Source organism: Haemaphysalis longicornis, unplaced genomic scaffold (genome assembly GCF_048455015.1).
Source record: "Haemaphysalis longicornis isolate Haplotype H1 unplaced genomic scaffold, Haemaphysalis longicornis Haplotype H1 scaffold_6, whole genome shotgun sequence".
In the NCBI taxonomy this organism is placed as follows: domain Eukaryota; kingdom Metazoa; phylum Arthropoda; class Arachnida; order Ixodida; family Ixodidae; genus Haemaphysalis; species Haemaphysalis longicornis.
In genome coordinates, this window is record NW_027526407.1 from 95,932,453 (window position 1) to 95,956,860 (window position 24,408).

At 47.9% G+C, this 24,408-nt stretch overlaps 1 pseudogene across 1 annotated transcript; it reads right to left on the reverse strand.

The window, feature by feature from the left end:
* Positions 1-15: 15 nt before the first annotated feature.
* Positions 16-24,408, reverse strand: LOC144143147 (17-beta-hydroxysteroid dehydrogenase type 6-like; annotated as a pseudogene). The gene is made up of 5 exons (XR_013317078.1): positions 24,350-24,408; positions 20,806-20,872; positions 4,477-4,711; positions 145-350; positions 16-26 (listed from the first exon to the last, which is right to left on the reverse strand). The product of XR_013317078.1 is annotated as a 17-beta-hydroxysteroid dehydrogenase type 6-like (transcript).

Here is a 24,408-nt window from a genome sequence, read left to right on the forward strand (position 1 = left end):
ACGCTATGATCCCAACTAGTGGTACACTAGAACGCAACAAAAGGTACCAATACACATTGGTAATGCTAATTATTTAAATCAGGTCCGTACAATAGGAAACAAGAAATAGGGCGCACTGCGTCTTTCAAAGTTTACTGTACTTGCCTCTATTACCAATCTCTTTTTTGACGCCTTCAAAGGCGCCATCGACTTGCTCCTGTACAGTGACATCCAGCTGCAAGGTTTGATGTTTGAGAATGACTTCAGCTCCTCAACACCATCACCGCTGGCGTTCCGGAAGCCGGCGAACACTAGAAAGCCTTCGCGAGCAAGTCGCTTGGCAAGCCCATGACCGAAACCGGTGCTGCACCCTGGAGAGAGAGATTGAAGAGATACAGATTTAAAAAATAAGATGAAGCCAGTGTAACGTTTCGTCATTTACGGAGCAATTTTTCTCACCTAAAACTCGTGACCCGGGGAGCAAAATTAATTCGTACTCTTCCTCCTTTGTCTCCCAAGCAGGATTAGAAAAGCGTGGCCTCAGGTAATGGGATGATTCTCATGTCTGGTTTCTCGGAAATTTGATGCGTAAAAAAGCTACAAAACCATCAGGACGCATTGCAGCTTCAATTCGTTTAATTTCCTTTTGTCAAGTAGTACGAAACTGCTTCGTATGCCAGGAAGGTAACCTAGAAGTTAGGAGAGGGATTTGAGGCTTACAAAAAGATTTGCAACTGCATTTACTGTGCTTGTTGCCAACTTTTGCTGTGTATTACTGTACATCAATGTTTAAAGCAGAACGCCCCGATCGCGGACAACGACATTTTGTACAACAAATAAAGAGTTCAAGCGGGTTTGAAAAAAGTGTTTTTACTGCGGAAGAGAATGCTCTCGTGAGAGTTGGCACTCTGGTCTGGAACATCGTATAGCAGGAAGGCAGATGAACGCAAAGACAAATTACAATGCTTGCCGCTGTAGTTTTGTCTCATACTTTGCCATGGCGCTGTACTCTGTTCCACAGGTGGTATTTTTAATACCGGAGCGCGTTACGCCACCCAGGCTGCGCTTGCTGGGCACCTGTAGCAGCGGGCCCAGCGGAGCGGCCATGGCGGACAGAAATATGACGTCACAGAAATTGGGATATGAAGCCCCCCCCCCACTTGCCGGCTCCGCCTCCTCGCATTGTGGTCATGGCAATTACAGCGCCCCTAAGCCCGACCTGGCTGTGGCATTTCTACGGCAATTACAACTATCTAACGTCTGTCATTGCTTGTAGGGGAGGATGTTGACCTTGTCCAGGAGCTAGATGAGATGCTATATATGTTGAACGCTAACAGGCCGTATCCTGATGGAAAGAACGCCTTGGTGACCCGTGGCAAAACCACGAGCGAATGCAGCTAAACGTTCGGCCATTACACCCTGTTGAGACCTTTGACCGGCGACACTGAAAAGCGCCGGTCGCGCTGTTTTTCTATACGTTTATCCCTCGCCTCCTTTATGTTTTCGAAGTGACGCATCGGCCGCTTTCCAATAGGAGTGACCCGCCGTAGTGGCTCAGTGGCTAACGCGTAGTGCTGCTCAGCACGAGGACGCGGGTTCAATTCGCGGCCGGGACGGCCACTTTTCTGATGGAGGCGAAAAGCAAAAAACACCCGTGTATACCACATTTGAGCGCACGTTAAAGATCCTCAGGTGTCACAATTAATCTGCAGCCCTCCACTACGGCGTGCCTCATCGCCCGCGTTGCGTTCGCGCGTAAAACCATACAATCAATGAATCACAATGGGAGTGAGTAGTACGCCACTTTCGCCACATGTCATGATGCAGGGCCCCGACCTTAACAGGAATCCCCCGAGCGCAACTGAATTACAAAGTGGCTTGTGCCCAGAAATTGTTTTTCAAGATTGCTGAAGTAGTGGGGCTCTATCCGGCAAGTCAAAATGCAGCGCTGCGGCGTCGCACGTTTGGTTAACGTTGCCGCTTTGCACCACCCGTCTCCCCGAGATTACCCGGTCACGTAACTAAAACGTTAAAAAGGATAGCAATTGGGGGAGAGTGGCCGGAGTAGAAGGGGAAGGCCTTGGTTGGCCGCTCGGGGCTGATTTATTAAAAAAAATACAGCAGGCGATGGTTTATCGCACCGGTATACTAAAGCGTATCTGCACTGTATTGCGTAATAATGTGTTATCCCACGCGCCCCTTTATGCGGACAAATGAAGACAGGGATACTTTAGGTTGGGTGTATAACAACCCTTGATTAATACCGACCATGCGGCTTCTCGAAACCACAACCAATGAACGGGCTGCAGGGTGACGCGTCCGTTACGCTTGCTTAGCAGCCGTGAGCCAAGCCTTCGGCAGTGTCGGCAACATGGACGATCCTTTAACCCTTGTTAACTCCCACTTGGCGCGTCTGCAGTTTTCGTAGGCTGTACTACGCGCAACCCACGCTTCAAAAAAGCCAGACCTTTTTTTTTTCTACGTGCTACCTCCCACTTTCACCACCAACACCTGTAGGACGTGAAAGCAACAGACGTTCCCTCTCATTTTGCAATTCCAAACCCCTTCCAACATAGTATTTTTATTGCACTTGCGCACTGCTTCCTGCGAATGCATGTCTTGGACACGAGTCGACGTTCTACCTAGGCCTATATAAGGAGGGACGACATGAAGTGAAAAGATAATGCTTCCTGGCGGGAATTTGATGTGTATTTTGTACGTTGCATGAAAAGTTCGGCCATTCGTAACAATTCAGCATGTAGCCTTTACATTTCCTCGAAGCCTGCATTATTGACGTTGTTTTTACGGGATGCATTACTTTCAGCAATTAGTGCGGCAAAACTATGTTTTCTTTCCCCTCAGAGCTGAACGTCCACCTAATACTGCTAGCGTCACGCAGTGCACAGCTATCTTTGTGGAAGGGTGAAGAACTCTATCACTGGTTGCTTACCTGGGTTTGTCTAACTGGAGCAAAAACAGTGTCGATATTATTCGATCAATTCCGCTCGAACCCCGCGTCATTGAGAAAAGTTGGTTGAGGAATTTTAGACGGTCCAAGTTAAAGTTCAAGTTTTGTATCAAGTTCGTTTCACTTTTCGGATAACGTGAGTCAGCACAGGAACAAACAAAGTCCCGAATATAAAAACTATTGGGAAGGACCTCATTAAAATGAATTTTTTAAAGAAAGCGCTGCAGGCTCTTGAGCAGAGTTCAGAACATCCTGAAACGTACTGAAGCTAGCAAAAACAACACGTCAAACAGGAACCATGCAATGGCGCTCGTTGGGTAGAAACTCCCAAAACATTTTAACATCAATGCACAATGATGTTAAAAAGTTTACTCGACACGTATTTCTTCAAATATATGTAATTTAAACACATGATGAAGGAGCCGCAATATGGAACTTCACATTTCTATGGGTAAAAGTTGTTCTACGGCGACACACCAGTAAATTTAGCGGTCTGTACTCGTTAATTGATGTGCACTTTGATCAATATTCAACACTAATCGGGTATAATTAGTGTTGACAACATGCTCCCGGGACAAATTTCCGATGAATAGGTTGTTATGGACGACAAAGAATTTTTTGGTATAATGAATATTTTTTTAATGCGTATCAATGGGGCTCCGGCTCAACGTTGCCGACCCCATATACTTATTATACTTGACGGTTTCCTAGGTTTTCAACGCAATCACTAAAAGAAAGGGGATAGGTTTGGAGAAGTGAAACCAGAGCCGAAAAAATTAAAAACACATTCACGGCTTGTAGTAGTTTCTAGGCATTGATAAAATGTATGGTAGTCCGAACACTGAAAACTCAACATTTCAAGACATGGCAACAAAGTTTCAGGCGAGCATCACATTTCCGTACCCAGCTTTCTCGCTCAAAATTCTGACCTCTCAGAAACCTAGAAAAACCACTTCAGAAAAGTGATATTTGGCAGGAAGGAAGAAGTCAACGTGAAGATAAAAACTCCCACAGAAGTGCACATAGTTTTTTATATTTTTTGTGTAATTCGATGTCAAAGTTTACTCCCCGTGCATTTATACAAGAGAGTTTCCATGGCTCTGGAACCTAGTCGCGCAGTGTGCAAGGCTTGAAACTGTGCACAAAGCAAGGTTTCACCACCAATATAAGGTGCGCGAAGTAGTTTACATTTCACTAAATAACTACAGAGTAATCGCTTTTCAAAGGACTGCCATGAGCGGGAAAGCTGCACATGTTTAGACAAAACGAAACCCTAAAACTACGTCGTCCGCCCAGTAACCAGGGTGGTGCCAGTTTTCCAACTCTGTTCCCCTAATTAACACACCCCATCTTCAAATACTGTAAAAATTAAGGTGAGCCGCCGCCTCCTTTCCACCCGTCCTTAGCTAAGCAAATCTAGGCACCTGATCTAACCACAAACTGGCCTTCTTAAGATGATTTTAAGGCGTACTGAGCACGAGGTCATTCTCCTAATACAACAAACTAGTAAGGGTTCCAGTCTTTCTTACCTGTGATGAGCACAGCTTTGCCATGGCCACTGACTCTGAAGACGAACACTTTTTTCCATGTGAAGCGAGAGAGCCAGTATGAAGGAAACAACGTAACCCACGCAGCCCCGGCGAGCGTAGCGATTTGCTGTAGAGGTACAAGATAAGACCACAGGAAGCCGAAGACGAACACAAAGATGACGAACAAAATCCACGAGGTCCTTATTTTGAATCCGCCCCCGATGTTTCCTTCGAACTATCTACCAGAAAAAGCAAGCTTAGCCATGAGTTAAATATTTACGTTCTTCGCAGTTGGCACACGCAAAATTGCGAAGGCTGAGTAGACAGTAGGCATCTTTGGTATTTCTTGCGGGGGTCGTTTTAAACTTCTTTCGGCGAATCTCGCTTAACTGCACGCGCGAGTTCGAAAGGCCACTTGTTTCCGCATAACAGCCTATGTGCGCAGCACAAACCTGTCTGCTTATGCGTACTCCAGGGCGACCATCTTTTCATTTCATCGGTATGGTTAGACAAATAGAAGAACAACGTGGCAAGACGGTGTTCTTAAGAGGAAAGGGTGTACTATACGGTGCGTCAGGCCATCCACATCTACCCCATGTGACGAGGAAGAGATTACCAAACCACAGCAGCCGCTGCCGCGAGTGCTACGTATCAGCTATTCACAGGCCGTCTTGATTGATTGTAGGATTTACGCGCCGACGCAACGCAGGTGATGAGGCGCGCCGTAGTGGAGGCCTCCGCGTTAATTTTGACCACCTGGGGATCTTTAACGTGCGCCAAAATCTCGTACACACGGGCGTTTTTGCTTTTTGCCTCCATCAGAAAAGTGGCCGCCTCACAAGCCGTCTTAGTATGCACGGCGGGGACACCTTTGAATCTTCCAAAAGGCGAGGAAGAACATTGCCAAGCGACAGCTATTTCCGTTTAAGCGAATTCCAGCCCCGAACGCTCTGGCGAGACTCTTAACGATAGCTCAAAGGAAGCGCGTAAACGATAATTACAAGCAAAACGTACCAACACAAAAGTAAAATAAACATTTTTTTTTCTCGAACTCGATAAAACGAATTTCAAGCCCAAGTGAACAGTGTTTTGGTTACGTAAAATACTACAAAGTGGCTGCCAGATGTCGTTCCTGTGAGGAAAACTGGAGTCCGCGAACACATTTGCGCACGCTGTTTGAGCAACGGTTTTAGCTACCGGCTTCCGTATTCACGTTTTAAGTGCAGAGTACTTTAGGGGCTCGGATTGTCTTCGTAGCTCGCCCCACGGCGTACCGTCGTCCCGGCGTTCCACAATGCGCCCCAAAAACAAGACGTTTATAGAGTCATACAGCTCGAAACTCGTGAACCGCTGGCGTTTGTCATACATATCCTTGTTGTTTAGTGAAAAAAAAAAGAACTGCAGGTACAATTGAGGCAAAATGCATGTAATTAAGGGGCAGCACAGGCGTTCATTTAGTCAGGAACGCTCGTTGGGTTGGACTTCATGAAAAAAATAGCGCGTTCCGCACTGCTCAGTAAGGCGCCGGCACCTGCGGAATGAAAAAAGCACACACACACACACACACACGCGAGCACGCCCGCCCGCACGCACACACAGACACACGCACACACACACACACACGCACGCACGCACGCACGCACACACACACACACACACACGCGCACGCACGCGCGCAGGCACACACAGGCACACGCACGCGCGCACACGCACGCGCGCACACACACACACACACAACACACACACGCACAAACACACGCACACACACACACACGCACACACGCACGCACGCACACACACACACAAACACACACGCACGCACGCACCACACACACACACACGCACACGCACGCGCGCACGCACACACAGGCACACGCACACACACACACACACACACACACACACACACACACACACACACACACGCGCGCGCGCGCGCACGCACGCACCCGCGCACGCACACACAGGCACACGCACACGCACACGCACAAAAAACACTCCCGCTCGCGGTGTTTCAAAAAGGGGGGAGCGGAAGCATTGCGAAGGCGGGAAATTCGAAATGCGTTGGACAAATCTCCGTTCAATTCATCAGGAGAGGACTGAGAGAGGGAGGCGAAGAGCGTGATGGGTGTATCAGTGAGCGGATAACGTGGCCACAGCCCATTATGGGAGACCACTGCTCTGCTCTTCCGACCATTTTTACGTTGAGTTAGCCTCAATTTTTTTGTATCCTGGTATGGACAGTGACGCTTTGCACCTTCTAGGGGCACTTATGAACGCATATCTGATCATACCTTGTTTAAAGGAGCACTAGCTGGCTGGTCTCCTAGTGTTCGGGTTCCGCTTCTCAGTAGCGCACGTATGAGCCAGGTTGAACTGCCACATGCTCCCGTTCTTTTTCTTTACATGTGTGACTTAACACAAATTTCTTTTTACCACGACTGATATCTCTTTGCAACACATTTGTGCATTACGAACAATATATAGGTTAGTTCTGTTATCCGCAGGCCAGTTCTAGCTCTTGTTTACCGATTCACTTGTTTGGTCCAAAATATGTCAGTTTCGGCTATCCTTTAAAATAATTTTTGGATATTAGCGTTATTTCATCCGCAGTTAAGTGAGTTTGGGTTCAAAAGATTTTTCCGGCTGCGTGGTTTTGTCCCCCCTAGGTCTGTTTCTACTAATGGTACGGTAGTTTCCTGAGCGGAGGCTAAGGGCGGCAAGCGTATGTTCATGATCGTTTTTTCTCAATTTCGTCGTTTTGCCCAATTTAGTTTTTTTGTTACCTGATAGATATCACCTAAAATACTTTTTATCAGCTTTAGGATGGTTTCTGCTGTTAAAGGTTGTGAATTGTGAGGACGCCAGTTTGATACAAGGCTACACAGCGGGAACGGTCCTCAGCCTGCAACGTCCATATAACCTTTTTGCAGCATTTATTAAAGACACACCAGTCTTCGTAAACAAAAAAAAGGCGGCAAGTCGTCTTCAATAATCAAGATAATACCCAAGATAATACAAGATAATACGCAATACTCTTGTAGCTGGGCCAATTTACACTATACAATATTTCGAATCCGTCGATCTGCATTGTCACACTAATTAATGTATTAGGCGAGCGTGTGTGCTACTATCATAATTAATTGTTTGCTAACTGCGAACATGTCCGTGTACTGCATGTTAACAAAGAATATCATGCATGTTAAGAAAGAATAGAAAGACCGCAGTTGGCAGGATGCGTAATTAACAACATTTTTGCTGGATTGATACTTCTTGCGTGAAGTAAAATGCTAACAGTTTCGCTGCCAGGTTTGCACCCACTTTGCCTTTTGATTATTTCAGACACTTTACAAGTCTACGGGTCACTGCCATGCTTACGCGTCAGGACGCAGAGATGCCTGTTATTGGACATCTTCCGTATCCACTTTCTCTGAGGAGTAGCACGTAGTCTCGTGACTATTCAAAGGTGCAGTAGACGCCAGCACATATAATAAGGACAATATTGTTTCTTGAGGTACTTCAACCCGGAAATGTCGGTGTGTCTCTCCCTCGATTCGGCCTGCCGGCCAAAAGGGAAAGAATACGAAAACTAGAGGTTTATTTGAGCAATTTGTTTGCAAAACAATAAATCCGGAAACACGCTTTCTGCTTGTCAACATTGTATAGAAAAAAAAAACACCAGGCATGTTTAAGACAGAACATTATTACACGAATGGTATTTGAGTGTTTTTTGCGAAAAGCACCAACGCCCATGTGTACGAGATTTCGAGGGACGTTAAAGATCGCCAGGTGGTCAAAATTAATCCGGAGCCCTCCACTACGGCGCACCTTATCGCCGGCAATGCGTGGGTGCGTTAAATCCTAAAATCAACCTATGTATCTATTTGCAGTGTTCAGGTATTGAAAAAAATTTCAACATCTTCCCGTAGGGGAACCCTGAGTAGTATGCGAAGCAGCCATGGGGTTGACTCAAGTCGACTGCGTTTAGGTTGTCTACAGACATCATGCTCACCTCGTCTATGATCACGCATTTCACGTTGCGGAAGGCCACGCGGAAGGTGTTCAACTCGCTGGCGCTGAGGCTTCCGTCCTTGTTGGGGCCGGTGGTCTTCCGAGAGAGCTTGAAAGCCGCGTGCAATGTGGTTCTTCCCACTGCCACAGCCGCCTTTCCGGTTCTCGCGCAGATGACGAACACGTTATAGGCGCTGTTGTTGCCGGTGTTGCTGTACCGGTTTTAGAGGTCCATGGCAAGCCGGAGAACGAACGTCTTGCCGCAACCGGCCGGTCCTGTGAAGAAGACCCGTAACGGAGGTGCTGACGGCGTCGTCTGCCGGTGGATAATTTCACGCAGTAGCTCATGTTGTTCCGCCTTTGTCATACTCATCAAGTTGTAGTATTCGTCCCGGTCTATGATGACCTGGTGCTTGCGCACGGCCCCGCACAGACTCGCGTGTTTGATCAGGCACACCAAGTCTTGGCTCGGAATGACGTCGGCATCTTAAGGTTCCGGGTGGACTATGACGGCAGGAGGAGGTGCCGCTCCTTCTTCTTCTTGTTCTTTTTCTTGTGCCCTCTTCTCCGCGGCGCTGTCTTGGCGCTGACACTGGCGTTGACGCTGGCGTTGCAGGTGGCGTTACCGGCGGCGTTGCCCGTGGCACTCATCGCGGCGTTTCGGGAGGAGGTTCCCCTACGGGAAGATGACGACGGTGGTTGAACGCGATGCTATCTCGTGAAGGATTCTTTGGTTGGCCAATCCCTAGGGGCATCCTGCCACAATCATCATCAGCGGTGCTTGGCCAGGCATGCGCAGTGGGGGTGTAAGGACACCGCACAACGGCGTTCACACAACGGCGGAGGGAACAGGCGCAACCATAAGCTGCTTCGCATCTATAAAACGCGTGGATGGTTGTTTTGCGACAGCAAAAGAACAAAAAAGTAGGCGTTAGGAAAAATATTTTGGTACAAAAATACAAAGAGAGCATGCGACGAGTTCACACCTTAGGACGCCTTACAGGTTTTATAGTAACAAAAGGTTCCACCAAAGTGAACAGATACGCCGCACATTTTTAATTCGCATTCCAAGCGCGTTGTTCGCGCGCTATCAAATTTGTCTTCATTTATCCTCGTTAAACTGTCGTTTCACTTTAGCGGCCGCAATCCATGTGCGAACTGTATCGAGTCATAATACACATGTATCCTGCTTTAAAGTGGCAAACGTTTGGTCCGGGCTGTCCTGCAGACGCGTACTGTCGATGCCGAGTAGAAAGGCGAATGTAACGCAACAATGCAAGTTATGAGAGTAGCCTCGACAACTGGGTTCACTGTGCGCGTTATGTCATTGTGCGAGGCAACGCCTTTCATAATCAGACGTTGGCTACAGCTTTTTAACCGTCCTCTTCAAAACTCAACCAAAATCATGTTTAGCGTTAATGCTTGAGCGATTTGGTTTATATTCTTGAATTCACAGCAGAAAACATACACACAATGACGAGAGGTAAAGCGAGACACAACACGCTACCTGTGTGTATCCCTATTCTTTTCGTCGTTGTTTGTTTGTTTGCGCTGTGAATTGAAGAACAAAATTGTGGCTGCACAGTTCATCGTCAGAAAAACAGCGAGAGGAAAGAATTTGACCATCACGTCCCATCTGATTAGAAACTGCCTCAAATGTGGTTACTGCGCATCGGGCTCCTGTCTTTGGGCGAGTGAAAATGCCTGTATGTTTGTAAATTTTACCTTGCCAGCTATCTTTACGGGAGAAATTGGACGTAACAATATGTGGCGCTTGCTAGCAGAAGGTTTTCGCAGCGAAATGCGGTGCCGATTCTGGCAGCGAAGCAGACGGTTTGGCTGCGAGACCGAGAACACCTGCCGGAAAAGATTGGATGATACGGTCCTTGCGCGCATGAAACTCGTCACTGTCACTCTGCCCGCACAAAAGCGTACTTTTAGGAGAATCAGAAAACGAGACGGCTAGCAGTGCTCCAGGCGAGCCCCATATCAAGCGCTTCTGTTTTTCGAAATGAGTGAAATCCACCTGAACAGAATTGCAGAAACAAGCAAAAATTTCTGACTGGGCCTGGAGTACGCCTGCGTGGTTTGGAGCCCTAACCAGAAACACTTGGTCACCAAGTTAGAACAAATTCAGAGTCGTGCAGCACGGTTTGTATGCTCTAGATACAGAAAACTGGATTCAGTGATCCGTGCAATTGAGAATTACTTGAAATGAGAAGGCGGAAACAAAAACTTAAAACATTATTTCGTATATTCCAAGGCCTATTAAAAATACCTTAAAACTATTAAATACGCCTTCCAGGAAAACGCAGCGCAAGATTGAATCATGACGCTCCCATTAAACCTTTGAAGGCTCGCGGTGACATTTTTCGGTGGTCATTTTTTTTTTCCGGATGCGATAGAACAATGGAATCATTTGCACCACCATCTTGTTAATAGTACCCATGTACAAACTTTTAACAACGAACTTGATGCTTATTTTATTCTGGTTGAACTACTGCCAGTTGTGTTTTCCTGTGTGCATTGCTTTGCGATTTTCCTTTCTTGTTTTCAGTTTTATGTTTGTACTCAATATTTTACTCTATCCGTTTTATGACCCTCAAGAGAGGGTTGACAGTATAAATAAACAAATAAATAAATAAATAAATAAATAAATAAATAAATTCGGCGCTGTCAAAGCTAGGAGAAGGTAGCTGCGATAGCGTTCCATCATTTAGGCTTATTAACAGAATGACAAGGGGGATCGGGCCTTCGACATAGAAGTGCGGGCTAGACAATTAAGTCAGTACTACGGGAGAAATTTGAGTATAGTAGTCACACATGTAGCAGTAGTTAAAAGCATGACATGTTCCCGCTCTTAGTGTGCATGTAGGGCTATCAATGACGATTAGGCAAGCTTCTTAATCATTCACCAAAGGAGAAACTAAACGTTTCTTAGGGCAAAAGATGATGATGAAAATAAAAGGACGCACGCGTACCACTACACAAGTCATACTGTAGGCTTTACGTCATTACCGTGCATAGAATAAACGGACTGCTTTCCATGCTACACTCACTCAAATAATTTATTCGGTGCAGCGTATCAGGCGATGGGCTCTGGACCATCGGCATTGTAACAGGCGTTAAACATGGCGGCAAACTCAATACCCCCATATTGGCGCCACTTGGACATGCGTCTTCACAGCATTATTAATTAAGAAAACCATTTTGAACGTGAAAGACCACAAGTCTAAACGTGTCATCACATGAAAAGATGCTCGCTCTTGTAGTTTAGCGTCATGCGTCGCCACCTGACTCGCTGTAAATGCGCGTTATACTCCGACGTAGCCTAGCCCCACGCGCGCGTATAGCACGACGGCGCCACGTTAAGACGGTTGGCGTGGGGAGGCATGACTACCACCGGCGGAAACGTGACTCCAGTGCGCGCCGATGCCACGGGCGGCGCTGTTGACGGAGGTGGACAGCTAAGGTTTTAAGTGCAGAACACTTTAGGCGCTCGCCTTGTCGTCCGAGCTCGCTCGCTCGACACAAGTATATACAGCACCAAGGCGGCGTCCCGGGGTAACGCTGTTGTTCGCGGCGTTCCCAGAAGCTTCCAAAGCCAAGCGGTTTATATAGTCATAAGCGTTCGAAACTCGTAAATTGCTGGCGCTTGTCATACATCTTCCCGTTGTTTAGCGCAAAGAAAACTATAGGTACATTTGAAAAAAAATATATACCTAATTAACCGGCAGCGCCCGCGTTCGTATAGTTAGGAACGCCGGTTGGGTTGGTTTTTACGGTAGTAAACGCAAAATGTGGCAGTGTTACTTCTTTCACCGCGCGGGCAGAAGAGAGATTTGTGGCTTGGTCGGCTCGCTGAGCCACCTGCAGTGCATCTTGTTCGTTTTGCCGATTCTAATCAAGGCACTTCAGCTATCTCCAGCCGGGTATAGTGCTTGCAAAAGCTCGGGCTCTCACCAGCGTAGGTTGTCGACATCGCTAGTTGCACACCAATGCTTCCAACAGGAAACTGAATCTCCAAAAGGAAACTGAAGGCATGATTTCATTGATTGTGGGGTTTAACGCGCCGACGCAACGCAGGTGATGAGGCGCGCCATAGTCGAGGGCTCCGGATTCATTTTGACAACCTGGGAACCTTGAAGTGCGCCGAAATCTCGCACACACGGGCGGTTTTGCTTTTCGCCTCCATCAGAAAAGCGGCCGCCGCGGCCAGGAATCGAACCCGCGACCTCGTGCTCAGCAGCGCAACACCTTAGCCACTGAGCACCGCGGCGGAAAACTGAAGGCATGATTGCTGACGGAATAGTGAGGGAAGCATCCTGCCGTGCAGTGAGTAAAAGCTCTAGTATAGGTTTTTAAATCTGATGAAATCCCGAAAAGCTTTTTTTTACGTTTGTTTAACGTTCTCAACCACTTCGTAACTGTTTATTTCAGGAACACATCATATATAGATGCTTCTCTAATGAGCTCTCGCACATCAACACTTTTGTGACGTCACAAACTGTGGTATTAAAAACCGTACGGGGCATCGTCTCCTGTTTTCACGTTTCTTGAATTTTCTATCTAGCTAAACAATTGCTAGTTGCAAGAACGGTGTATTTAGATTCTTACAACCCTAATCCCTCGACACAGGCCAATTCCTTTCCCCGCTTAATTAACCCCTTAAAAAAACGTAGAAAGGCCTGCCAGACCAAGTGCGTCCGATGTGCCAATGTGCGATGGTGGATCGATCCACTCTTGGAAGGTGCGAGTTTGATGACCGCCGAGGGACTGAAATACTCTGTCGCGGAGCGTTGTAAAAGCAGGGAAACTCCACAGGAGATGGTCGGTCGTGCCTCCTGCCCAGCCGCCCACCGCATTCTCAACGCTGAACAAGCCGAGGCATGGGGGGAACTTCAAACAAATGCCTTGCCGAACCCGTTGGCGTGCAGTCATTCCCACCCAGAAATCTCGAATAAGTACAAACACTGCGGCTACCGCGCAGACCTCACGCACATTATCTGGAAATGCCGAAGAAAACATCGGAACAAGACCCCCAACCTACCATAGATATCAAACATCAAGAGCACTGGAAACCCTGCTGCCTACCTCGGATCCCCTAAAGCAGCTACGCCTTGTCCAGATGGCCGAAGAAGCCGCAAGCGTCCATGATCTCCTGGCTGATTAACGCGGCAAAGACAGCCGAAGCTTTGTACTTCTGGGCAAATCAAATTTTTAAATCTCTCTCCCTCTTCCTCTGGTTTTAATATGTTTGCCTAATTCATGTTGCACCTCAATGTCGTGTGCAAAGAAGCTTTCACCTTTGTCCACCATCAAAGAGTGGGATGGCTGATGGCTTCTTTATTATTTGTAATTGTAATATGTCATGTCACAAAAATAAACTTCAGATATAGCAAGGGACTGAATAAATGGACATTTCAGTTCCACGCTTGCGAAATATTATGAAAGCAGCTGCGCTGTTACCGCGCTTTTTTGATTTCTTCACGTTGACATTGAGAGCACTGGGCCGAAATGGAATTCGAGCAGACGCGCGGCGTTCTGGTAGTTTATAGGTGATTATATGGGCGTGGTCGTGCGCCACCTGCCCCGGCGCGCGATCCGAGATCGCGTACCGAGATCACAGTCGCATTGTTTCGGGAGCATTTCTGGGCCCGCGGTAAGAGGTCGAATGTTGGGGTACGGCGATAGGAGCATACGGTCGAGGAAGTACGGCCCCACGCCATCATGCAAACTTTCGTCTCACTGCGGCAGTTGTATTTGGCGACGTCGGGAAGCTGACGACCACCTCCAGCAAAGGCGGGGGTTGCCCACAATGCCACCCACCGCAGTATGCACGTACTCGAATCAAACGATGCTCGAAGCTGACCCACGAAGGTCCGGTACATTATCGGTGGAGATACGTTTAGCGGTGGTTCTGCGCCGCGTGCCCTGGCGTTCGAGCCGACATCACGTTGTGCCATGGAGGAAAGAAAAGCTTAGGAGAGGCCCTGACGTCACACCCAGCGCAGCCGGAAACGCCATTTCTGTAAGTCGAATGGCGGACCATTGGCCCTCCATGCCATTGGCGGACTCTTTTTGCCTCTCTCTCTCGGTGCACCTTCTCCGCCTCCTCCGTCCTGTATCGCCTCTCTTGTCGTCTGCATCTGCCAGCGCCGAGCCGGCGGAAATCAGCTGATAGGCAGGTAGAAGGCCGTTTTGCAGCGCGTGACCGTGAACGTAAACGCGCGGTTACACTGTTACACGTCTTCAGTGTGGCCGCAGCAGGTTTGCGAAGCGGCTCGCTCTAACAATGCCGCAATGCTCGGTGCCAGGCTGCAAGTCGCGATCGGTACCCAAGGAATTGGGCGTCACTTTCCACCGGTTAGTGCATCATTCCGCTGACAAGTATTGCTGAACATTGGTGTGCATTCATCCTTTGTTTGCAATAGCCGCCGTTTATAGGTTCCCAAGCGATGGAGAACGCCGCAAACAGTGGGCGAACGCCGTGCGGCTACCGGAATGGAAAGTGCCCAAGTTTGCGTTGCAGTTTCACTGGCAATCCCAGAGATGACTAGTCAATTAAACGGCCGTTCTATATATATAGGTAAGCAGTACTTCATGCAGATTTCACGCTAAAAAATTGTGGAATGTTTTTACCGTTGTTCGCGTGCCTTCGATAGAATTTTTTGCGAAGGAGGAGGAGGAGGAGGCAAAACGTTTTATTGAGTAAAAAAAAATGAGAGGGTGGGTGGCGTCAATAAACTTTTTTCGCCAAGTTTCAACTTGTCTCAGTGTCAATAAATTCAAGGTGATATCAGTTGAAAACGTTCATACACTAACCTCGCAGTATGAAGCGTTGAAAAGCGAAATCCAGAGCGAGACCACAAAAAGATCCAGATTCCAGATCCAGCACTCTTCCAGTCAACAGACGGACACCTACTAAGGTAATAGGACGATGGAATTATATCAACTGGGAATCTACCTTGTAACAGTTGCAAAGGCACTGCCGCGCATTGCCGGCCTAGCAAACTATATATTGCAGCGGCGATAACCAAAAAATTGAGTTGCGAATCGTTCGGTTGCAAGTCGCCTACGTACTGCACACAGTGTATCACTTCCCGAAAATTTACCTGACGGGTGTCCGCGCGTACGACGGGACGGCGCGTTCACGATATGTGCACTTCAATAGGCGCGTCGTGATCGCGACCGGAGCAAAAGCTTGACGCGGTACAAGGTGCACTTGCAAGTAGAAATTAAATGACATATTCACATCGGCGCAGCTGTCGCAACTCGCAGCATCCTTTTCGAGTTCCGCAAGACCACAGCGCAGCAAAGCGAAGCAACAATCTTCGCAATCGGACGACAAGGCAGGCGCTGCCTTTCCTCCATGACTGGCGAACGGCGGGCGGGCTGTTGCTAGGACGCCGTTGCTAACGCGACTTCCAATGGCCGCCGAAAACACGTGACTTCCTCCACACTTTTGCCAATGCGCGGGGATAGCTGGGGGCCTCTCCTAAGCTTTTTTTTCCTCCATGACGTTGTGCCATGTGCTTTCAAGGACGCCGCCGTTCTCGTGCGGGCCATGCGTGCGCGTGTGGCAGCCAGCCCACTCGACGAAGCGGTTTCGCCATCTGTGGCAAGCTTTGGGAACCGCGTAAAAATCCTGCTCCGGGCTGACACCCACAGATGGCGCCACCACTTCGCAAAGCCGTGGTGCCTACTATGTCCAAGTATTCTAGTTCACTGTAGTGCCCACACTTTCTACACCTATAGAGATTCTTAGTAAGTGTATACTGTAAGAAACTCTATGGCTACACCCACAGGACGCTCTGTCCGGCCAACAACAGCTAAGGGTCGGTTCGTCAGAGCCAGTCAGAGCTCAAAGTCACGTGGCAAAGACTTTTTTGCCACTTCCTTTATAATTACACCCAAATGCTTTGTGCGTGTGTTTTTGTGGTACGGTCGGTTCGGAGTTTGGCCATCGTATGGGGTCCGAATTGGTTTCTCTCAACGTTGAAGCTATGCGTGTGGTAATGTTGTCGTGGCCGGTCACTTAAAGGGGCCCTCAGATCGATTTCAAAGTGTTTTTCTTTGTGTCAGAAAACTACTCTATAATTCTTGTAGCAACAAGTCCAAAAATAGTAAGAATATTCGCTCACGCTCACAAAAGTTATTATCCTGACGAGACAGAACTATTTGTTGGCTCGGCGGCTTGCGATGACGACATAGTCGTACCTCATCCGACGCGAAGCACTCATTTCATGGTTGGGTGCCGGAATGTCCGCGATTTTTGACGGCGGTGGTCGTTCGTTTACAGCGTCGTCGTTACCATGGTTACTTCAGCGAGTGGGTCACACATGAGACGACGACACCCTTTTTTTTTAAGCTACATTTCAGTCCTTACGGACTTTGAGCAGTGGGAACTGGTGATTGCGGACGTTCGACCTTGCATGCGCGAGTTTCCGTGAACGGTAACTTATTTTTACCGTCGCTACATAACCATACAGCGGCTAGAATTTCTAGCGACTGTAACAGCGAGCTCCCTGCGCCTGCGAAATGTGCGCTCGCGTCTCGATTAGATTACCGCAAAGTTCCCAGAGAACGCCCTCCCTAGAAACACCGCCCACCTCCTTTTACGGGTGAAATATTCAATCTACTGAAAGGCGCGCCCACCCCATAAAATCTATGGCTTTAGCGCCGATGAGTGAACAAGGCAAACCCGAATCATCTCTTCATGTGTAGATGCGCTCACTTATTCGTCCTTTCCAAGCTTGACTCGGAAGTTCGCCAGTCTCGAATTTTTTCTTGACATCTCCGCAGTTTTGGTTGGCGGTGCGGCCACCTTTTCGTAGTTTTTCGCACCTGAACAGAAAGTTCGCCCATCTCGTATTTTTCACTTGATATCACTGTACTTAAAATTGGGTGGGCGTTCTTCAGGAACTTTACAGCACAGCGAATGCTCTTGATTGATTTTGATTGATTGTAGGGTTTAACGCGCCGACGCAACGCAGGCGATGAGGCGCGCCGTAGTGGAGGGCTCCGGATTAATTTTGACCACCTGGGGATCTTTAACGTGCGCCGAAATCTCGCACACACGGGCGTTTTTGCTTTTCGCCTCCATCAGAAAAGCGGCCGCCGCGGCCGGGAATCGAACCCGCGACCTCGTGCTCAGCAGCGCAACGCCTTAGCCACTGAGCCACCGCGGCGGGTAGCGAATGCTCTTCGCTCGGGACTTCATGCAAGCAATCTTAGTTGATGTTGTTTACTGCATTCTTGCTAAATGATGATCAGGAACACGATAAGTGGCAATTTTCTTCAGAATGAGCGAGCAAAATCTCCGCCCCTACTCCAGCCTCCCACGCTTCCAGTGGTTCAGATGCCTTTATGAACTAGCATAGCTATTTTATACTTTTAAAATCGTGTTGGCCAAGGTAATATAGGTAACTGCGGAATCATTGCAATATATATTACTCATTTTATATCGAAATATTTCGCGGAGGCGTGAATTCTGGTTAATGCAATACTTGTTCCTAATTGTTCTCACTAGATGGCGCCGTCAACGTCATGTTTTCTCATTTTTAAGCTCTACAGCAGAAGTATACGGCTCTTTTAAAAGGAAATTATTGTATTGTGAGAGTCCAATTTAATACGTCCAAGATTCAAAATATTTCAAGCGTAAGCGAACAGTTCTGGGCAATAAACTTTTGTGTCATTTGATTTGAGACAAATTCTCCAGATGTAGCTACTTGGCAGAGCCGGAATGCTGAAACCGCAGAGTGCAATCTTTTCGTTTTCAGCGGCAAATGGCTACTCTTGCTTCAGTTAACACGGTAAACGGTAAAGCGCGCCAAGGACACTAGGCAACGGGTTCATTCAGTAGGTCGGTGCAGCAAACCCCACTTTCCTGCGATCATGACTTGATGGGAAGCAATGAAATGAAACTCTTTGGCAGGAGTTAACGGCGCAGACCGGCGCCGTTAATCAGCTGCGACAACGACCGGCGCAGAGAATCAGCTGCGACAGCGTTTGGTCTTGAACTGATTTATTCAGCCCGCGTGAGCGCACTTGAGCGTGCGCCTCGTGATCACGAGCAGTGCCCGGCGTCGTCAAAGCGCTGCGTGCGGAGCTCCGCCTTCGTCGTCGGCGCGGCGCTCCCTTGGAGCGCCGTTCGTTACCACTTCATAACTGAAACAACGTCGAGGCTACGCTCGAAACACCGATGGTGCAAAGAATCCTTTCGGGTACAGCGTCCAAGAAAGCAAATGCAAAGAAAACTGATGATACTCTCACACCAGACATGGAGCGCTGAGCGATCACTCTGCAAGCTCATTGCTCCTGCGCTCACTGTATCCTTCCGCCGAGAACGGAGGAGCGTCCAGCCCGGTTTTGCCCGGTGTGTAAGTGCTTTACACTCCTGTATAAAACAAATATGTGCGACTGTGTAAGCGCACACACACACAAAAGGTGTTTTTTGCAGCTTTCTGATGTTTTTACGCTCGTAAAAAATTGATTACATCAAGAGCGCACTATTACGTCACGATTAGTTCAAGAAATAGCCGTTGTGCTCCGATACCATCGACCCCCCCAAAACCCCTATCTCAGGGGCCCTTTAAATTAAGCAAGTGCTGCGTCGAGCTGTTAGCGCAGGACTTTGCGTTGTGTTCTCGCCTGAGCCTGCCCACAGGTAAAGCCGGCGTCCTGAGTTCTCGCCGGTAAGCTCCGCATGTGACAGTACTGCTTTGAACAACGCCACCAAGACGAAGACAGCACGACGGTGCCGAGCCATCTCCTGAAGAATCGAATCAGCAACAAAGCACGGAGTTTGTGAGCAATACTTCTGTGCTGTTTATTTTAGAAGTCACGTTGCCATAAGCTCATAACATGCAACACGCTCCAAAGCTCGGCACATAAACAAATGAAGTGCTGTGATGTAATGAATCGGGTGTCAACGTGGACGTATCTATTTGGATTGTGATTGCGGTGATGCGATACATCGTAAATGGGCGACCGAGACGCGGTCTAATTTATTGGGTTCCTGTGTATTGCCCGATTCTACGGTGAAATAGGCCAGGTTAGCCATGACGTTCGCTAAGCTTGTTATCGCCCTTGAGGTAAGCGCACTCAGCGGCTGAATGTGATGTTTGCACGGAGAGTGATTACTGCAGGCCGACTTGTGATACAGGCTTCAAAATACAAGTGCCTCACTTTTACACCGGCCAATTGGTGGACAAATCAGCGGGAAGACATGTAAAGTTTAGCAGCTGTGCACCTCGCAGGGCGAATTGTTGCAGCAAGTGGTGAGTCATCCTGCAGCCGCGACGGCCTTACCTGGCCTAATTACACCCGGTTACGGTACAAGACAAGGGTACGCACAAATAAGCCATCTGGACTGACGCGATACTTTGGTGTGCATTTCCTTAGTTCAGGAACACTCTCAGCTCATTATCATCGCGAACTGAGTAAATCAGAGCAATGAAGCGAAGTTCCTACTGTTGTGAGTAGTAGTAGCTGTATTTTGACTTTTACGCCGAGCCTTCCCTGACCAAAATACCTTCTCCCATGCCGTCATGCACCCATGACTACTGTTTCTCAGGCCCACTTCGTGCTGCGCACAGAAGCAGCCATTCCACTGTGAGAAGGAAGTCACCTCCGCAAGCCTGACCAATTGAGATGTCGAAAGTGACCTGTACTAATTCAATCGGCACTCCAATTGTTTTTGGAACTCCAAGTTGTACGCTGGGCTGTCAGAACTGTAAACGCTCCCCAACACGGATCAAACGTGTACACTAGTTCAATCAGCACAATGAAGCACATGAACAGGAATATGGTTTAAGCCTGCCTGCATGTTCATGCTCAAAGTTCGAGATTTCTATGCAGTGATTACGAGGACACAGCCTAAATGTTCCTCACCACTTTGCCAGCCACAAGATTTGGACATGCCTTACCTGAATCCTTGCAAGTCACTGTCTTCAGGTGATGTCACCTTTTTAGCTCAAAAATGTCTGCCCCGTAATTTCCTGATGCAACTGCTCCCTTCCTTGGAAAGTTTCCGGGAGGAGTACGGCCCTCTAGAAGTATTTGTAGTAGAGTTGCACTGGCACTATTGCAATCTACAACTAAAGGCCCCACACTGGCTGATCTACGGTGCTGCCCACGTCTCAGCACCCCATGATCAGCACCCTCCTCATGGCTGAGGAGGGTGCTGATCACTTACCTTGGGACCAAGACAATTTGTGGCAGAGTGTGCAGTGGAGGTACTCTTTTTCTTGTAACCTGTGCGACTTAAATTGCTGAATGCACTGCATGCAGTCCGTCTGTTCCTGCTGTCAATACTCCGTACTCTTCTCTTCTTAGCCGCTCCTCCTGCCCTTTTCTCTCCATAGTTTTCTTTGTCTCCTGCCTGCGAATAAAGAAAAAAGGGGAAGAGCACAGAAAAACTTAGACATTAAATGGTGCTCAATTGAAGCTATTGAAGTCGGTCTCCACAAAGCAGTACGGTTTTTCGAGTCATTAGTTTCGGACTCACCACAAACTCAGCGAGAAGATATCTGGCTTTCGTTTCTCGCATGTATTCTTATGATGTGGAGAATCCTCAGACTAGCCGTTAACTACCTACAGTGAATCTGAGACTGTACATCCCGACCTGTATGTTTCAGAACTGAGTCAACTTGAAGCATATATGCAAAACTGCAAATATTTATTTGTCACTTTATTTGTCTTTTATTCGTCAAAAGTGACAAAATAGTAGAACCATCTAATTGTTTTCCAGCTCAGAGTCTGCTTTCAGCAGGGTGCGCTTCTTTTTAGTAGATATAGGCGGAAAAAGAATGCTTAACGCCTGCTGAACTTTGCAGACCGTACTTTACCTTCGGAGTGCTCAATTTATTTCGACTTAAAGTTTCAGAATTTTTACTGCTCAGAACCATCTACAGTTGTTTTAGAACAGGAAATCTGGAAATTTCGTCTAGGACAGATTTAAGCTCTAGGAAGCTCTGTCAGAACCAGTTCAGGAACGGCCTTCTTGGTCCTAAATAAGCTGAAATTGTGACTGTAGAGTCTCGGCCAAGTATGAAGTTGCTGAATGCTTTCTGGCAGGAATGTTGACTACATACACGAATGTACCAGTATAGCGTAGTGTTGACATCTTGGCTACAAGGCTTTTTGTACCACCAAAGTGTTTGAAGGCAGTTCACTGATTTAGCCGAACTTTCGAGGGAGCCCTTGAAGACACAAATGTGCCTCAAAGATTGCATTTTTCCCTGCAGCTATTTGCTCGTTCCTGGTAAAAAAAATTGAGGAGTTACCATGTCTTTCAGAACTGGATGGCCAGCGAAGCTGTTGGATATGATACCATTACGTAACTGTATACAGGCTACCAATGTTACACAGAACACTGAGGTCTGCCACAAACCCTTAAACTTGGTTGCACACGTTCTTGAAAGTTACCCGCCGTCACAAACATACTGTGGCGGATCAAGCAAGGAAAGCAGGACCCAGACGTCCGGTTCTCGTGGTGGTCTCGGAACACTCAAGCTCGAGCACGCGAGCGCGGCCGATCTTCATCTTCTGATCGTGCCACGCCCCCTGCCTTCGCTTGTCTCAACCGCCCATTCAACCTTTATTTTCTACACATACCACTGGTAAGGTGCCGAACTGCGCAGCCCCTAACTCTGTCTCCGTTCTGTCTTTGTGCTACAAGTGATGAGTCTTCCGAGCTGGTGGCGGGCTGTGCACGCCCCATGATCAGTGGCGGGCTGTGCACGGGTTCACAGTCAGCTTTACAGACATTCACATCAGAGTCTCCCAGGAGGCGCATTCGTCCTTGAGTGGCACGTGCACGGCTGTTCGTGTTCATTATCTTACCTTGTCAAGGATCCCCAGGTGGTCAAAATTAATCCGGAGCCCTCCACTACAGCGCGCCTCATCGCCTGCGCTGCGTCGGCGCGTTAAACCCTACAATCAATCAATCGATTTGCCAGAGTTCAAATCAGTTATGGCGTCCTCGCTTTCGCTTAAGGTTATCTCCCTTTCCGAAAGTGCCGTCTCTTCCCTTTCCAGCTGCGGCAAACAGTTCAAAAATTCTCTTTTAAACCCTTCTTCTTTGGGTTTTCGAAGAGCAAAGAAACCGCGATAGTAATCTGCGAACGCACGAGGTATGTCGTCGTTGTTTTGCGTCACTACACCTGCCCACTCAATTTATTTTACGTCTTGCTTTCGCGAATGCCTTTTTTCGTCAGCTATGGCACGTTTAGTCGGTTGTTCACCTGCCAACGTTTCTTACGGACCAGCCCCCATGGTCACACCGCGGTACTTCTCGACATCAAGGTCTTGGAGGGTGCATTTCGTGTTTCTTATGTCATCTATAAAAAGGCCGGGCTCTTCGGTCCTTCCTGTATCAATTGCTCAAAAATACTTCGGAGGTCTGTTTCTTTTTAGATGCGACGCATCTCATTCACTCGCCTTGTCCCTGCATCCTTCCGGCGTTGTTGTCGGCGTTGTCGGCGTCCACCCCTCCCCCATTCTCCTCGCCGCGCCAGCTGCGCTCTCCGCCGCTCACCCCCTCTCCTCTCCGATAGCGAACACTCTCTCGCGAGGGGCATTGGATTGGATGCGATTGGCCTGGCTTGGCTTGGCTTGGCTTGGCATGGCTTGGATTGGATTGGATTGGATTAGAACTCTGCGATGCTTCGCATCACCTCAGGGTTCCCCTCCGGAAGATGGTGTAATTTTCTCTTTCTTCCCTCTTTATCTCACTTGATCGCTCTAGAGCGATCACTTTAATGTTTTGTTTAAAGTTTTGCCAGGCGTCACTTTAGCTGTTACACTTCAGCCCACACTTAATAATGAAGAAATTGTTTACCCTCTCGAAAAAAAACCTTATCATAAAGCAATTTTGCATTCATCTTCAAGAGTAACCACTTGAATTTGGACTTTGGTATTGTTTTATACCCCAACAAAATTTCGACCAAGCAGTGATCGCTTAACGACAGTTCGTGTCCTTCGTAGTTGTTACATAACGGCGTCAAATCCTCAGAAACATAAATGCGATCCCACCTCGCATGACTTGCGCCATGCACGTGTGTGTAACGAACCCTTTTCCCATTTCCTGCAATCATGGCCACATCTTTCAACAAACTGTCGGCTGTAATCTTTCCAAGTAGTTTCGCGCTGCGATCAGCTACCCCATCTACCTTTGACCTGTCTTCGGGAGAGCAAACACAAATAAAATCACCGAGAACAAGCAAAACTTTCTCCGTTTCAAAATAACTTTCAATGCTTACGAAAAACTCGTAGCGGGACTTCGCTTTTCTGGGGGCGTACACACAGAACCCTCTGAACTCTAAATCTTATTAAACAAAGTCCCATAAAACAAATCCTCCAGTTTCACTATTCACTATGTTTCGAACGACTATACCTAGGGACTTTCTTTGCAGACAGCAGCATCCGGCTGATAGACCGACTGAATGGCTTACAGCAACATGAAATTCCACAACAAAGGGTGCTACCATAGTGTCGGGGTGATTTCGTTATCAACTTCAGTTTGTTCAATTCCAATGACATCCAAATGTTTTTCGCAAACCAGACTGCTAAGGTTTACCTAGCGCGTTTTTGGCGCGAGCTCCGGAGATTCAAGATCCCTACTCTGAAAGGCCCTCTGAGATTAACAGTATAAGGCGTAGTAGCACCCGGACAGCATGGTATCAAGGAAACAAACTAAATAGTGACTGTAACAAAGAAATACATGGTCAGCTTCTGCCTCGGTCGCTGCGTACGCGTCAAAGACACGCACCGGGATTCTTTTCCGTACCTGCCCTTTCCTGCTGCTGCCTTTCTGCATTCGTGTTCCAGGCGTTTCAATTTAGGCTCATTGCTTTACTTGGTGGACTCCTCCCCCTCATTCCGTCGTCTCTTTGCTGGTGCTTCCTTGGCGTCCAT